Source organism: Gavialis gangeticus, unplaced genomic scaffold (genome assembly GCF_001723915.1).
Source record: "Gavialis gangeticus isolate Ggan-Ray unplaced genomic scaffold, GavGan_comp1, whole genome shotgun sequence".
In the NCBI taxonomy this organism is placed as follows: Eukaryota; Metazoa; Chordata; order Crocodylia; family Gavialidae; genus Gavialis; species Gavialis gangeticus.
In genome coordinates this window covers 7517669-7534203 of record NW_017729025.1, presented here as the reverse complement: position 1 = coordinate 7534203, position 16535 = coordinate 7517669, and positions in this window count along the sequence as shown.

Sequence of the window (16535 nt, the reverse complement as noted above, 5' to 3'; positions counted from 1 at the left end):
GGTCTGACAGGACCTGCCACTGATGAACCCGTGTTGCAAAGACAAAGTTTTTCCCATAAAAACCCACACCCATCCCCTATGTTTTTTGGTCCCTTTTATAGTTTCATAGTGCTTAGGGTCGGAAGGGACCTAAACAGATCATCAGGTCCGACCAACCCCCGTGCCCCGGGCAGGAACGGGTCCTGCAGTCATATCACCCCAGCCAAATCATATCACCCCATATGACTTTAGCAAGTGTGTATGACCAAAAGCACCCTGTCTCCAAGCATACCAAGAACAGCCCATCTCTAATATATTTAAGAGTCAACTAGACTACAAAGAAAGTTTACTTTGCTATGAATCTTGGGCACGCTTGGGTGTTTTTAAATACAATTTATACCTGCTACAGAAGTTTCTGCAGACGTCTTAGTTATCTGCTGTTACTGCTTTTATTAAGCGGAAACCAATTAACCAAATCTAGTAAGATCATCTCAAGACTCCCACGAGTCATTAACCCCCACATAATCAATATTAGAATCACACTTTAATACAGAACTCAAGAATTAATCACAGACTTGCTGGGTAAGTGTTGGATGTCCTCAGCTCATCCTTTTAGCTTTTGATTTCTCAGTGCACAGAAGGACTTTAACCTTCAGGCAGTAGGGCATGTAGGAAACAGCCCCACAGAGGCCAGGGCAGGCTTGTTGAGACAAACTCTGTTATGTGTTGCAGCAAAAGAGGAATGCAGGTAAATTATCTACGGGATGAACAAATTTATCTGGAGCTACCATATGCAGCTAAGTTAAGAAATAATGTTTTATTAATAGCATACTCAGACCATGCCAGATGAAAGGCTTTGCACTTAGAAGTCAGGCTGAAAATACTGACGGAAATTTCCAAGTTTGATGGAAAAATAGAGTTATGCATCAGCCATAACTGAAAGGCTGATAGGCTATCAAAACCATTTCGCTTAGGGCAGGCGAGGACCGTTCAGTCTCATCACATGTAACCCAAGCCATGTTTATAAATGGATAAAACCATGAAGAATCTGATCGAAAGCCCATTACTACAAAAAAGTTACTAAAAAGCCTCTTAGAAGAGCTGTCGGGGGAATCGGGTCACCAATGAATATTACGAATCTTCGATTCAGAATTCAACCCCCCTCTTTCTGTTTAGCAAAGTTAGTGGAGGTCTCCTTGTCGGCAAGACGCGGTCCAGCGATTTTGTGTTTAACAGGTGAAGTCGTTAATTCCTTAAGTGACAATTGCTCGAAGAGAAGGAAGACATGCGTTTGAATGCCTCGGCAATGTTTAGCTGACTTTATATCCCCCATGCTGCTGACGGATGTGCTGAACTGGCTGAACAGCTCTTGCTTCTGGGTGTCGTGTCCTGGTTTCTTTATGCATGGTGCACTTAACTGGCTGCTTGCTTGCAGAGATGACCAGCAGGAGAGTGGGGGATGTATGGTAAGGTCGAAGAAAGGGAGCTATTTGGTTAAAACAGAGAGAATCATATTTTTCTCCTTTCCTTGTTTCACCGGAGGTGTAGGAATGGTTCTTTTAGGGCTAGTCTGGATTTTAATATCAGCTACTGCCCTTTCGTTATGGGATTGTCTTTATTTTTGCCTATGCATGACCTGAAATTGCTATCTGCCTCTGTCTATGTAGGGAGCTACTTTCTCTTTGGCTTGATAATATATTGCCTCTGTGGTGGGACAGTCTCATGATAGCTTTAGTGTTAGACTGAAAAAAAAATCCAGGTTAAAATGTTGCTTTCTGAGATATTGCTGGGCTTAGAGATGCAATTAAATTTCAAGTAAGTGAAAACCCCCATACTTGCATATGAAGTTGGTAAGGTCTCAAAATAAGCTTTTAAAATTAATTAACTCTTAGAGACTCTTTAATTCGGAATACCATTAAAACAACACACTGTTTCTTAATTATCCACCTAATGGGATTCTTGTCTTTCCATTTTTTTTTGCAAGTAACTTGCTGAAGAATTGCCAGGTAATTAATATCCATATTTATCCTTAAGTGGCTTCTTGCTTTAGTAGCCAGTTCCTACATGAGATGACCTTGCCGTATTTGTCCCTAAACATCACATAACGGGGCATTATGTAGTTACAAAAAATAAGCAAGCAGCATCTCATGAGGCATTAAGTCATCTTTAATATTCGTCATCGTTAAGCAGGCGCATACATTCAGAACGTCTTTCTTCCGCAAAAGATTTCTGAACCATTGATGTTTTTCCTGGAGTGGTTACACTTACAGAAGAATTCATTTTCTCTAGCACCTTCAGGGCAGGCTTAAGCAAAAGGATTTTTCTTGCTAAGGAGGATGGGAAAAGGCCCCATATAATAGCAATGAAAATATCTGTGATGCATTATTCCTTTCTACATCCTACATTCATGTCTAGCAACTTTTTATCTTTAAAAATGAAAGTCATAACCATCCCAACTGATAACTCATTTTGAGAGACTGTGGATAGTGGTTTGCCTTTTCGACCAAAATACACTTAGATTTGTGTTTTGCATCTTTACAACTTACAGTTAAAAGCTTCCGTCCAATATACTCCCTGAAGCATTATTATAATGGTCATGTATGTTTTCCAAAATGCTGTATAAAAGGAAATAGCATCCAGTGTGAAAGCAAAGTAGACATTACAAACTGCATTTCAGAAACATTTTAAACACACTTTTGTGCTTATGTGGCCCAGAGAATGATCTGGGGGCTTGTCTCTGGGTGAAAGCATGCCGAAACTGCTTCTTGGATTTTTTTCACCAGTCTGAACATAGAATCGCAGAAAACAAGGGTTGGACGGGACCTCAGAAGGTCACATCTAGTCCAACCCCTGGTGAAAGCAGGACCAACCCCAACTAGATCATCCCAGCCAGGACTTTGTCTAGCTGGACCTTAAAAACCTCCAAGGATGGAGCTTCCACAACATTTCTGGGTGACCTGTCCCAGTGCTTTACCACCCTCCTCGTGAGAGAGTTTTTCCTAATATCCAACTTCAATCTCCCTTGCTGCAGCTTGAGCCCATTGCTCTTTGTCCTGTCATCTGCCCCCACTGAGACCAGCCCAGCTCCATCCTCTTTGCAGCCCCCCTGCGGGGAAGTGAAGGCTGCTGTTAAATCCCACCTTGGTCTTTTTTTCTGCAAACTGAATAAGCCCAGTTCCCTCCCCCTCTTCTCAGAAATCACATGCTCCAGCCCCCAAACCATTTTTGTTGCCCTTCACTGGACTCTCTCCAATTTGTCCACATCCTTTCTGTAGTGGGGGGCCCAAAACTGGACCCAGGACTCCAGATGTGGCCTCACCTGTGCCAAATAGAGGGGAAGAATCACTTCCCTTCATCTGCTGACAACACTCCTACCAGTGCAGCCCAGTATGCCGGTAGCCTCCTTCGCAACATGGGCACACTGGGCACATTATTGCAAAGGGCACATCTCTATTAATAAAATAATGAGCCAGCAGCACGAGCAGGAGTTCTCACTTTTATAGCTAAGATGTGCCTGGAGAGCGTTTCTTAATACTTAGCAGACATGCAGACCAATTTGCTGTGCCCCAGTGTTATATAATAGGAGCATGGGGACCCTCAGCGTCATCAAATCCTGTCCTCTGTTAACAGGCACCACATCACATAACTCTTTTTCATAGATGCCCTGGGCTGCAACTTAACCATGAGTTTGAGCTCAGCTCTGGACCCAGACTAAATGCTGCCCCAGCTGTAAACAGGTCCAGGCCGTTCAGACTGGAGTGTCCGAAGCAGACAGATGTGATGCTAATCACACCACTCTCATGCCTGGCTGCCTAGAAGCCAGTGATTTTCAACCGGGAAGCCATGGCACCTTGCGGTGTCTTCAGATCCTGTCAAGGGTGCCGCACAATCTTACCACTGTTAGGTGTGCAGACTTGATCCACAAAATGGATCCAGAGACTTCAAATGTGAATCCAGAGTGTCAAAGCCATCCTGCCCTGCCAGGGTCTTTTTGAGTTCTTTGCAACGGATGAATTGTAGGGGTACCTTGAGTCTGAAAAGGTTGAGAAACATTGGTCTAGGCGCTGGTGGATTTAGCCATGCTGGTGGGATGCGAGGCAGACCCGTGGTTAGACTCCTGTCGGAAGATGTCCCGGAGCCCGACTGCACTAATAGTCAGGAACATCTGCCTTATTTGCATCCTAAATTCATTTGCAGCCAGGTCAGATAGATTTGCTTCTGTGCTGAGACTGTCTTTTGCCTTCAAGAGCAATCCCCTGCCACAACCCTTACCCTTCTGATGCATTTAGGGAGAACAGTCATACCAACTTCCATTTGCTAGGCAGAGCAAGCCAAGCCTGGGAGCTCACTTCATCTCGTGAGACAGGCTCCACATGCCCCTGATCAACCTTGTCGCCCTTCTGCCCAACACTGCCTTGCATACACGAGCAGGGGGATAGCACCCTCATTGCTCCGGCCCACCTACTTCTTGCCATACGGAGAGTGGGCAAGATCCCAAGGCAGAGCACTGAGTCGCTGCTGCCAGCCCCATCCTGACAGGGGCTGCAGCAGAGCAGAGGAGACAAAAAGCTTCGGAGCCAGCTGGCTGGGCTCCCCGTGGCTCGGCGAACAACGGCGCTTCAAGGACTGCAGTCGTCTCCGTGCAGGCACCCTGCACCACGGAGTCCTCCAGACTGCCTGGCAGGTCACCCCTGTTTTAAAGCAGTGCTCCTCTGACACCCCTCGGGGACGCGCTGGGACTCTGCGGTGTAGCAGAGGGGGTGGAATGGGACCGAAGAAAGGCAAAGGGACATACAGGGATGAGAAGGATGAGGAAGGAAAAAAACACCGCATGCACCCCAGCTCTGTAGTCTCTCGGAGGGGGTATGGCAGTGATTCTCAACCAGGGTGCCAGGACACCCAGGGGTGCCACAAGGTGAGCCAGGTGTGAGGACATAAGCAGATAAGGGTAGGCTCAGGCTCTTCCCTGCCTGGCCATTCCCCCAGCCCCAGGCTGGTAACTTGTTCGCCAGCCTGGACCATGACAGCCAGCTGCCCTCTTGTCCCATCCCACTCCGACAGGCAAACACCCGCCCCAGCTCCGGGCCCTCATCTCTGTCCTGGCCCTCAGGCTGGCTCTGCTATCCCCTCCCGGGCTGTTCCTGCTCCAGTCCCTTCCCTTGGTCTGGGTCTGGGAGCTGTCCTCAGCCCTTTGAGCTGGAAGCTCTGGCCTCTTTCAAGCAGAGACCCGACACATCTTCGACTCTGCTCCTTGTCTTTCCCACCCTGCCCTGTCAGCTTGGCAGGACCACGATCTTCTCCGAACAGCAGGTCCCACAGGCCTCTGTGGCATGGTCAGGGGAGGGTGCTGGGCCCACGGCTCTTGGGCTGGATACAGATTGGCAGGAGGTGGCAGCTCTACGACAACTTGCTGGTCCCAGCTGCGCGGGGTCTGTGGGGTGCTGTGGGCGCTCCCACTGGGGGGGGTGGGAAGGAAGCTAGGCAATGGCCAAAGCATTGGGGAAGCTCTAGGAGCACCTTTCTGCTGTTGCTGCATTTCCCCAGGTGTCCGATTGTGTTTCCATCCCCTTCACACAGGTTTTCTGGTCTCGTCTTGCTTGCAAAATGGAGCCATCCTGCCTCTGACGGGCACCCAGCCAGAGTAATCGCCGTGCTCCCTGGGTGTCAGGGGTTTGAGATGAGGGGCCCGTGTCCTGAGGGATTTGTTGAACCAGGAGGTTTTTGCAACTGTGCCCAACTTGGCAGGAGCACTGGGCCTGTTTTCTGCTGCCTCTACAAAGACACCGGGGAGGGAGGCTTTGTTTTTTCACAGGTATGGCCAGCAGCAGCGTGTGGGAGGTTCAGCTGCGCGCTCTACCTGCGCACGGCTGTGACACAACCGAGCCGCGTACCCGGCGGCTGTTCCTCCCAAACTGCGCAGATAAAAATACCCCTGGAAGGCGAGGCCCAGTGACTAAGGCACTGCTAAAATAGAGGCTGATGCAAATCCCTTTTTAGCTCCTGCGCCCCTCTCCTCCTCTGTTGTCTTCCACGTTCACTCCTGCAGCTGGATGAAGCAGAAAGAGCCGCTTTGCTTTGGTCACACCGAACTCTGCCTTTTCCCAATCTCCATCCCTCACCTTTGTGCAGGTGCTTGCTATTCTTGGCCCTTGCTTATCAGAAAACTTGCGTAGTTCTCTGGGCTGGGGAAGTCCAGGAGGCATCCTGTAGTTTGCAGACCAGGGGGCTGGCTGAAGTTCCTGGGAGACTATCACAGGCTTTGGCTCAGCCAGGGTAAGAACATGAGAACATAAGACAGCTCCCAAACCCATTTGCTAGGTCAGACCCCAGGTCCATGTTGCCCAGGATCCTGGGTCACACAGGGGCAGACAGCAGATGCTGAAAGAGAGTGAACTGGATGTGACATGGGTTTTTCCCTTCTCCCTTTCCCACTTCAGCCTCCAGCATTCATTTAAAGTCTAGGAAGTCCCGATTCAGAGGCGGTACCCCTCACTCCCATGCTAATAGCGACAGATGCCCCTTTCCTCCAAGAATGTGTCCAAACCCTTCTTGAATCTGGCTGAGCTGCTGGCTTGCACCACATTGGGTGGCAGTGAGCTCCATGCTTTAATGACCCGCTGGGTGAAAATGAGCGTCCGTTTGTTAGTTGCAAACTTATTACCTGCTAGTTTCATTTTGTGACCCCTGTGCATGCCCTACGTAGCACTTGGGCCTGACTTCAGGGGTGCAGGGAACTTGGGTGAGCTCTTTGCAAAATGAGGTCCACTTGGCTGTCTGAAGCCCAGGGGATCACAACAGCTTTCAGTGGGACAGAGGCCCTGCCCCAGGTTAGCAGCTGACGGCAGCCACGTGTCCTGCTCTCCGGCAGGTGGTGGTGAAATGGAGGTGGGTAGCGCATTTGCAGCAGAAAGGGATGGGGTCACGCTCCTTATCTGCTTGCAGAAGGCAGGTCCGGCTGCCTGTCCAGGCGCTGTAGTGATGGGACCGGGGAGAGCAGGCAGGGAAGCAGCCCCATGGCACTCCAGCCCCTGCCACCCTGACCCCGTGCCATACTTCCCCCATGAGCCAGCTGCTCAGGCAGCACTTGTGGGCTACATGCCATGCAGTGTGTGCAGCGCTGTGCTCTTCTGTGGCACTGCTTCAAAGGAAGACCACAGCCTTCTCCACATCTGACTGGCTCGTGGACAACCACGGTCACTTCTCTCCCTGTCTTGAAGACAGGCCCCCGTTCTCATCCAGGCCACCAGCCAGGATGCTCCCACAGATAAAGAGCTAAGCATTTGGATCCTGTTACACTGGCTCACCCACCCCACTGGGGCTCCAGGCACAAAAGCTGAGAGCTCAGCAGTTGCCTCCTCCATGCTCTCCACGCACCCACCTCTGGGGGTGCAGGAGGCACAGCCCAACTTCAATGCAGGGAGGTGGGGACCAGGAGTTGCAGGGCTGGGATGAAGAGAAGGAGCCCAGAGAGATGGGCAGAGTAGGAGGGTCATGGAGCAGTGGACTGGTGGAGCATAGCAGGGGCAGAGGGAGGAAGCACCAGGGCAGCAGTGAGGGAGGGTTGGGGGAGATGAGAGACCAGGAGCAGGAGCTGAGGATGAGGAGCAGGGCACTGGCAGGAGGACAGCCACAGGGGCAGGGACAGCATGCGTTTGGGAGGGGCAGAGACTGACTCACAGCACCTGAAAGTCAAGTCCCGCATCTGGACATTTCTTCCTTAGCAGCTGGCACGATGTGCCTCTCCTTCCCCCTCCAGAGGCCGGTCCACCCAGAAGGGACCAGCCTTCCACTGCCGCCAGTTGCACTGTTAGTTTTAAGAAGCAAAGGGTTATGCTATGGGTCCGGCAATCTGGATCAAGTGGATCACTTGTAGACAGTGTACAACGGGATGATGTTTCTAAGGATCTTCCTCTTAATTTGAACTTTGAAAACCCTCGGGTGTTGGGGGATGCAATCTTCTCTCCTACAGGAACATGGAGGCTGCAAAGTCAGGGACTCAGACATTAGGAAACGCCAGAAGAAGGTTGTCCGGACACGGCAAACGTTGCCCTTCTGAGAGCAGCTGTCATGACTGCAAGGTCATGGACTGTCTTCGTGATGGTGAACAATTCACAGCCCCCAGGTTCTCACAGGCAGCTGCCACAAGGTCATCGTTTTCTGGGAACGCACATTGACGCTGCTGGGGGCCAACAGCAGAAGTCCTAAGTGCCCAAAGCTGAGGCTGAGGGAGTCGCAACATTAAATAGATGGTTTGGCTTTAAGCTCTGTACCTGAGTTCCCCAAGAATAAACTATAGACAGCAGCATCCTCTCATCTCCCAGGGGCCCTGAGAGATATGGTCATCAGGTCCTGCAAAGAATGGAGAGGCAAACCCTGGAAGAAAGCCCATGAGGAAACGGCTGATTTGCACCTCAGTGCAGGACTGGGACAACCTGTGAGAAAAAAGGGGCTGCACATTGCAGGGTGAGCATACGCCAGAACCGTGACTAACCGCGTAGTCAGTGAGCACTGCCCATCCTGAGCTCTAAAGCAGACCAAAGCCCTGTGGCAAAACCCTCCACCATGAAGCCGTTGCAGCCTGTACCCGAATGACCATGCACACAGGGGCACAATTCAGGCGGAATAAGCTACCTCTGTTCCGGCATGTCCTTGCTTTGGGGTTCTTAGCTTTGCAACCTTAATGTTTTTGTAGCATTGATGTTTGCATACCATCAGAAAAAGCGCTGCTAAATCGCATTGAGCGGAGTGAAACTTAGTGCAATTTGCCTCTCAAATAATTGTGCTCAAATAACTGTGCTGTCAAAGCCTGTTGTATCTGCAGGACTGGTCGCTCACATATCTCCTCAGTGTGGGTGCATGTGTACATATGTCTACACTTCAGCCCAGTCCTATTCCATCAGCTCTCCCATGAAGATGCCCAAGTTTACAATATAAAGTTTTCCACTCATGTAGTGCTAAAATGCTTATTTTTGATCCATCTTTCTTTAAAAGCCCATCTACAAGGTTAGCACTTCTTCTGCACTGACAGTATGGCTGCAGCTATTTCAGCAAGTCCTACCAGCCTTTCAGATTGGCTGGATAAACACGGCGAGCTTCTATTAACTGATCCCTGTAAAGACACGGAAAAATGCATGGTGTCACTTTCCATTAACCTGCCTTCTCTTTCTGCTGGTGATTCCAGGTAGCGTCTCTCGCAGAATCCCATTAGCATCTCAAAGGAAGTGTCTCCCCCGGGAGGTCATTTCTACAAATTCTCGTCAACCGCACAGCTCTTGTTTACAATGTTAGATTGGAAATGCAAATACGTCTGCTAAGATTTCTATAATTTTTTCTTCTGTGGACGTGCATGACAAAATGGAAGTTTTTGTCTCCATGGGAAACTGCTTCCTCTCCCCACCTCCCCTGAAAATCAAGATTTTTTTTTGCTTGTCTGAGCAGCCTCTTTAAATACAAGTGTTCCTATTGTGCCAGGTGGGAGAGTAGTCCACCTTGTAGCTTACCCCAGAGCATCTAAATAGTGCTTTGGACCCGTGCGGCCTTCTAGGTATTCAGTATCGTTATAGCTACCTCTACCCAGAGCATAATATCAGGGGTTCCCTTGTGTCTTCACTTGCAGAAAAAGCAGTTGTCACCCAGATGAATACGAATGGCTTGCCAGTCGGAAACTTCAAACAGCTCTTTTCTGCACCTTGATCAAAGTCCTTCAAAGCCCCACAGATCGTTTACAAGCACAAAAATACAGAGGTGCACCAATACATCAGTCCCATGTCAGATTGGCACCGATATAAGAAAAATTGACTGTATCAGCAATCGATTTTTAGGGCGGATGTGGCTGATAATACCACTGATAAATGCCCTGTGAATGCACAGCCACAGCGCAGCATGCAGGCGGCCAAGAGTGCAGCCTGGCAGCGTGAAGAGCAGCCAGATCCAGCTGGTAAGTCTGTTGTGGAGGAAGAGGGGGGCAGTGCAGATCGTGGCCCCCACAGTGTGGAAGGGAGTGGGGATGGGGCCGAGGCAGGTGCTGCACAGCTGGGGTGGAGTGGGGGACAAAGCTGCAAATGGCTCATCTGGGAGGGGGGCAGCTCCCACTGCTGCACGCATCCTGGGGGGGCATGTGCCCCTGGATCATCACGTGGGGCAAGGGTGAGCTGCCGCTGCAGGCTGGGACTGGGGCAGTGCTGGGCTCTTCCCAGTGGGGGTGTTGGGTTGGGGCTGCACTTGGGGTAGGCAGCAGTGATGCTGGGAGCGGGGACTATGGAGAGGGGCTATGGCAAATTTTGTGGTGGCTGCAGCCCCCGCCATAACCTCCCTCCCAGTGCCACTGCTGCCCACCCTGAGCGCAGCCCAGCCAAGCCCCACACTGGGAAGAGCCTGGCACCGCCCCAGCCCCAAGCAGCAGTCTGCCCTCACTCTGCCCTGCATGCAGATCCGCAGGCACATGCCTTCCATACCATCCCAGGGTGTGCACAGTGGTGGGATCCACCCCCTCCCCACAGCCCCTGGATGAGCCACCTGTGGCTCTGTCCCGTGCAACACTATCCCACCCTGGCTGTGCAGCGTCTGCGTCTGTGTCTGCCCCTGCCTCTGCCCCACTCCCTCCCTCACTGCAGGATCCTTGATCTGCCCCCCCATGCCTCTTCTCTCCCCCCATTCCCTTCCCCCACAACAGACTACCAGCAGGACACTGCTCTCCATGCTGCCCGGCTGCATATCATAATTGGATCGGTATCAGCCGATATAGCTCGTTAAAAATCGGCCACTGGTATCAGCCCAAAAATTCCCTGTTGGTGCACCCCTACAAAAAAGCTTATGTAAGGTCTGTGAAGGCCAACTTGCTAACTGCCTGTTCTCTTGTCTCCAAAGCCTCTTCTCCTTCATCATTGGTATTCTTTACATTGTGCCATAGCCATATATTTGTTGGTCATGTGAACTGTAGCAGCAACCAAGGGTCTTGGTTCCAGGCCATGTTAGAAACATGAACAAAATCAGTCCCTGTCCCAGCAAACTGAGAATTTAAGCTAATAATTTTCAACCATGGGGTGCCATGAGACCCTTTTAAGGGTCTCACAGGGTGCCATGCAACATTACCACGGTTGGTGTGCAAACACCCACAAAGGATGTCCAAGATAAACCCAGATATTTCAAATAGGAATCCAAAGCTTTAAAACCATTCAGACCTGTCCTGGTCTTTCTGAGCATTTTGCAACAGAAGAAATGCTCTCGTATTTTTATGTAATCAAGAAATGAGTGAGAGCCAAGAGGTGGCATTTTCTGAGGGGGGCCTTGAGTCTAACAAGGGGGTACTTGTGTATAAAAAGGTGGAGAACCACCAATTTAAGCAAATATTCAGCCTTGAACTCTATGCCATGTGCTCAGATTCATGTCCAACAGTCCTGGATGACTGGACACCTTCCAGGCCATGCAGAGTTGGAGCAAGAGAGGATCTAAGCTTTATGGAGCCGTCTCTCCATGGCTCTTGGGAGACGCTCACTGTCACTGAAAATCAGATTAGAGTTTCTGGGGAGATCTCAGCAGTAGCTCATGAGTATAATGAGCCTAGGGCCCCCCTGAGGATGATTCAGTAGCAGGCCCCAACTAGAAGGAATCAGAGATTACACTGAGTCATCCCACAGAGCCACAGGACAAGGGTCCCACCTTCAGAAGCCCAAAGCAGACAGCAGCAAACCACCTGGGCAAAGCCTGCTGTTCTGTGCTCCTAGTCACATGGATCTCCTTGCTCAAACTCGACTTTGGCTCCTGACTTAGTTCCTAGCCACCAGGGACCTAGCTTGGTGGCTCCTACATGGAGCCAGCAGCACAGATGTATACCTGGTGCATATTACTGATTCCTCTGACACCTGCCCCATCTGTGGTTGGAGGGAGACCCTGGCGCATGGCCACCTTGAGTGCTCCAGGCTGCAGCCCCTCCACCACCTCCTTGGGAACCTCCTGCTGAGGTTCTGGCTGCACTTCTCCCTCCACCTTTTCATTCACGTGGTCCCTATCTGTGGCTACACTAAGTCCAGGGACCTCCTGGTCAACCTTCTCCTGGCCTAATTTGCCATCTACCAGACCAGGAAGGAGGCCCTAGCTGGGGGAAACCAAGCCTGACCTTGGCTCCCAGCTCTGTTTCCCCAATCCTGACCTTAGCTTTTGACTCCAGTTCCCGACTTCAGTTCTCCAACCCTGGCTTTGGCTCCTGACTTCAGCTTCTCAGCCCTTGGCCCTAATCCTGCCTTTTATACCCTGCCAACACTACCCAGGTGACCCGCAACAATCACGCACATTCCAGTCCCTTGCAACTACTGACTTGAGCTGCAACATACCTCTTTTGGCCCATGCAAGAGTTCATACCTCTCATGGCCCATGAAAAGCATAAACCAGAGTTGGGGAAGTGTCTCCCCCGAAAAAACCAGTTCATGAAGGAAGAGAGAGGAGTTGAGGGAGGAGGGAAGGGTAGGTGTGTAATCTCATTTGTCACCCAGTTGTGAGCAAGTACTCCCCTCAAGAGGACAATAGGACACGAAATGGAGAGAAAAGAGCTACGGTGAAAGCCGGAGCCGTGGCATGCAGACAGACTAGGGAACCAGCTGATTCTCCTGAAATGCTGAATTGCATTATGACCAGCACAAACCAGAATAAACCACTTCATTAGATGGCTTGGCCAGCACAGGATGGGTGGGAAATAGAGCTGAAGTCTTTTGTGTCCTGTAATAAGCATACATCACTCTGTCCTTTCACACCGGTCCACGAACAACAACAACAAAAATGTATGTGTTGTTAAAAACTTATTAAGATTGATTGGAAGCAGCGAATGCAGGCTGAAAAAAAACGAGGCTGCTCTTGATGCCAAGCCAGATAATTTAGGTTTGTTCATCCTGATGAGCGTGTAAACAAACTGTCAGCCATCCCAACACAGAAATGGGAAACATTCAGAGAGCGTGATGGCTGATGGGCCGCAGCATACGCTCGTTTATTAATATGATTGCGGTGCATAAATTAAATGCCAGCGTCTGAAGCACATTCATAGTCTGGTGTCCTGCTTTCTTAATGGACCATCTGATTTTTGCATTTTCAGCTGCTAAGCTAATTTCACGTCTGTATGAGTAGCCAGCTGAACCGGAAATGACTCAGGTCACCCAGAAGTAGGGCCCACCGCTCTATTTCTTTTTCAAATCTGTTGCTCTCAGTAGTCACAGAAGACAAAGATAATAGATTGAGATTTGCCTGGTTTGTGCAAAGTTAGGGAAAGAGCCGGCATTATGGTCCGCACATCTGTTATAAAAAGTGCTTGCAGCTCGCTACCTTGAGGCATTAGGCTGATGGTAGAGAAATACCTCTGACATGGCCCGGTTTTCAAAAATATCCTAGATTTAAAGCTGAGGGGGAATGCCATGATCAGGTAGTCAGATACACCTAGAGCAGGCTGGAGAACCCTGTAGTAAGCCCAGTAAGTTGTGGCTGAATAAGAGCATATCATCTAGACAGGTATGAAGTCTAGGTCTACAGACCCCAAGTGGAAGGGAGTCAACCACATGTTTGGCACCCCATCCCCATGACCGATCACCCTCACATTGGAAAACATGCATCTTGTTTCCAGCCTGAATTTTGCTGTCTGCAGCTTCCAGCCATCCGATCTTGCCTGTACCTTGGTTGCAGTGGTGCCAAAAGTGACTCTCCCAAGCAGTTCAAATGGAGCTCTTGAAGAAAGGCAAGCCATTAAAAAGAAAGGGGCTATCCTTGTTTAGCTGTTTGCTTATTATGATATTTCTTGTTCGGGTTTTCTTGAGGTCCTGCTTATCCACTATGCTAAGAAGTCCTGTAGGGACAAGTCACTGTCTGAGCTGGGTGCTGCATGTAGGCCACCAGTTCTGGGTCATGTGGATCTCCCAGGGTTTGTATCATGTGACTCTTGGCTGTATTGAAATTGTGGGTTGTGGCTAGAAGGGTTTGGAAAGTTGGCCACTTCAGAGTGATTAGCTCTGATATCAGAGGTCTTATGTCTACATTGGCAATTGCAGACCCTGGTCAAGTTGCCTCTCTGCATGGTAATGTGCATATAAAATGACTGTTCTTGGAGTTTCTGCAGTGCTCTGGAGGTCTCTCACTGGACTCTAGAGGCATTTTGCCTGGGGGAGGTGGCCAAGCTCAGCGTTGTGTGCATGGTTTTTTTTGAGGTACTCAGGACTCGTAGTAGAGATGATATCTTTTATTAGACCAACAACATTTTTGCAAAAAATATTCTTCAATGGCAAGCTTTCGGGCACAAACACCCTTCATTGGGCACTGGGGAAAAGATTGTAAAAGTTCTGCTGGGTAGAAATGAAAGTTCATATTTCATAGGATTTCACAGAGGAGTCAATAGATGGAAAACTCCTTTGGACAGTCAGTTCATAGCTGGTGTGGAGCCTCTCACTACCTGTGAGGATCTGTGATGATGCAAATTACCTTGAAACAAGGCAGGAGCAGGATCTCAGGTTTCAGGTAGTCACAGTCACTTCCTGCTTGGGAAAATATGAAGATTTAATATTACAAAATTGGCTAAAATTCGATATCTTCCATGTGTCAGGTGTCCAGGTTGTAGCTGTGTTGGTCTAGAGGAAAAGGTAATCAGGACTTGTAGCAGAAAGGACCTCTTTTATTAGACCAACAAGATTTTTGCAAAAAAAGTCTTTAATTGCAAGCTTTTGGTCACAAACACCCTTCATCAGGCATTGGAGAAAAGATTGTAAAAGTTGTCCTGGGTAGAAATGAAAGTTCATATTTTTGAGGTACTGCATTCAGCTGCCACCTCATGTGTGTCCAAAACTGTTCTTTCCCCATAGCTCATGGCCTGTGATAGACACCGTATATACATTGGCTATTGGCACTTCCCAGCTGGATCTTTAAACCTTCACCTCTCTGGAGGCAGGGCTGGTTAGCCAGATGACTCTTTATGGCCCCAATTTCATAGCCACGAATGCAAACCTTGCCCCAGATGTCCATGAGTGTTGCATTCAGCCTGTATTAGCAATGCTGGGGAATGGTGCTACAGGGAGAGCAGCCTGTAAGTCATTCAGAGCTGTGCGGGCATCTGCCACCAAGAGTGTGAGGTTTATGGCAGCTTCTGGCTGGGCATGTGCCAGGACTTATGCTTCCTCCTGCTGTTCTTGCCCATCTCTCTGCAAATGACTCTCTCCGGGAGTCCAGGTAGGAGATAACGGTGACAGGGCTCTCTGATGCTGCTTTTCCCCAATTAGCAGGCCTTAGCGCTCTGTACACAGCTGCGGTTGACTTGCTGCAGCATGTGAAACGGGAGAAGCTTTGAGGGCAAAAGGATTGAAAAGCTTGGACCAGGAGCATGCTAGGAGCAGCCTAGGCTTGGGAGAAGGCTCCCCTTTGTGTTTTCATGACCACAGCTGCTGGAAACAAGGAAACTGGAAGTAAACCTAGAGGCTGACACCCTGCAGAAGGCAGCAACGGGGTGGTGCAGACTGCATAGGTCACGATTCTCCCATTGAAAGGCCTGATATACTGGTCCTAGCAAATTACTGGCACATCTGTCCTCAGCAGGCAGCTGGGAAAGCCCAGCCATGTACTGCCTCCCATTCCAGCCCAGCCCAGCCACCGAGGTCTTCTTGGGAGAGGTGCCCCTTTGCAAGGGGAGGGGCAGAAACCACATCGAGCTAATGATAAAATACCCAAGAACCAGGAACAAATTGCTTAGCTGCAGTAACTAAGCAACCAAGACAACCCTGCTTGCCTAAAGCATGAGAAATAAAATAATCCAGCAACGGCATTTGGATGTAAGTACCCAGAGTTGCTAGCTTTCAAAGAGATGCAACTAAAACCAAGAGCTAATGTCCTGCCAGGGAGCTATTGGCAGGCTATTGGTTTGCAGGGGTGAATCAGCTCCAGCGATTAGATAAACCCAATGATTCCCTTTTGCTTGTCAGCTTTTTGGAGCATGACCTCCTGCATTCTGCTCCTGGGTAATGAAGTTTTACTTGAGGAGAACGTTGCCATCTGGGTGAATGAAAAGTCTTCGTTCTTATACACAATAAAAAGAAAAGAAAACCCTGTTTTTTTCATTTAAATTGTTTAAAACATATGTCATTTTTAAAATTCCACTGAAATACATTTTACTTATTAATAAAGACTCTTAAACATGAAGTTTGACATATATTTAAATTAAATATTTTGATTACTTCATTTTTTAAATTGATGTCAGATATGCCAGCTATTATGCAGGATGCTGCTTTTCTAATTATATTTAAATGAAATGAATTTTGCTTATTAATAATTCCTCTGTTTAAGATGGGCTAACTCAGAGGTGAACTCAAGCTTTATAAATATTATACTGGCATGTATTTCACCAGGTCTGGATCTCTCAATTTTGATGATAAAGTGAAGATTGACATTACATAGATTTAGAGCATTGGTGAGCATTGATGGTCCAGGAAATGTATGAGGGGCAAGGGTTTTTTGTGATATCATTTATTAGGCCAACCGTGTGCCCAAAAGCTTGTTTAATAACTCTCACAACTTTGCAGTTGGTCCAATAAAAGGTATCA